This window comes from Chinchilla lanigera, unplaced genomic scaffold (assembly GCF_000276665.1).
Source record: "Chinchilla lanigera isolate Chin_1 unplaced genomic scaffold, ChiLan1.0 scaffold00067, whole genome shotgun sequence".
Classification (NCBI taxonomy): Eukaryota; Metazoa; Chordata; class Mammalia; order Rodentia; family Chinchillidae; genus Chinchilla; species Chinchilla lanigera.
Window position 1 is genome coordinate 733,987 of NW_004955468.1, and position 1,443 is coordinate 735,429.

Consider the following 1,443-nt stretch of genomic DNA (forward strand, 5'->3'; position numbering starts at 1 on the left):
AAAAAAAAAAAAAAAAAGAAAAGAAAAGAAATAGAGCCTCACTCTGTAGCCCAGGCTGGCCTGAGCTCGCAACTATCCTCCTGGCTCAGCCTCCTAAGTGCTGGGATTTCAAACATCATTTCATTTTCTCGAAGGTGTCCTCGTTAGAGCAGAAGTGTCTAATCATGACAACGTCCGTTTCATGAGTTGTTCTGCTACAGTTTGTGCTTTTGCGCCTACCTGTAGTCACAAAGATTTCCATTTACCTTTGCCGCAGTTTTATGCTGTGGCCTACACAACTTTGCACTCACAGAAACAGGGCATACAGATTTATGACCAGTCTGTGTTTAGTTCATTTTTGAGTGCGGTGTGAGGTAGGGATGGAGATTCATTTCATTCCACACAGCCATCCACGTATTTCAGCATCACTGTAAACAAAAAAGAGTGTTTTTTCTTCTCATTTTTTTTGTTTTTGTTTTTGTTTTTTTCCAGTACCTGGAATTGAACTCACGACCTTGTGCTTGCCAGGCAGGCACTGTGCCGCTGAGCTAAATCCCCAGCCCCACTTCCCATTTTTTTACCCTGGCAATTTTGTTGAAAATTAATTGACCAGATATTTGTGGTCTTAACTCTGAGCTCAACCTTCAAATTCATGGTGTACATATTTATCTTTATTTATTTATTTATTTTTGTGGTACTGGGGATTGAACTCAGGGCCTTCTACATGCTAGACAAGCACTCTACCACTGAGGTACATCCCCAATCTATTATCCTTTTTTTTTTTTTTTTGTCTTTTTGAGGCAGGGTCTTACTATGCAGTTGAGGCTGGCCTTGAGTTCACTTTGTAGCCCAGGCTGGTCTCGAACTCACAACGATGCTCCTGCTTCAGCCTCCCAGTGCTGGTATTACAGGCGTGTGCCACCAGGCCTGGCCTCTATTTTCTTTTCTTTTTTTTTCTTTTTTTTTAGTACTGGAGATCAAACTCAGGACCTAACAGTTGCCAGGCAGGCGCTTGTGCTGCTGAGCTATATCCCTGGCCCTCCATTTTCATTTTTAAAGACTTTTTTTTTGGATAAGTATTTATTCAAAAATTATATTTGTGTTTCTACTAAAATAGTCTGCTGAGGTTTTTATTAGGATTGTATCAATTCTGTAAATCAATTTGGGAAGAACTGACATTTTAATATTGAATTTTTAATTTCTTTTTCTTTTATTTTTATTTTTTTTTCTGGTACCGGGAATCAAACTCACAGCCTTGCACTTGCCAGGCAGGTGCTGTGCCACTGAGCCAAATCTCCAGCCCTTAATATTGAATTTTATAGCTGGGTGTGGTGGCCCACGCTTGTAATCCCAGTACTTGGGAGGCTGAGGCTGGAGGATCCTTGCAAGTTCAAAACCAGCCTGGGCTACAAAGTCAGCTCAAGGCCAGCCTGAACTGCATAGCAAGACCCTGTCTCAAAAAGA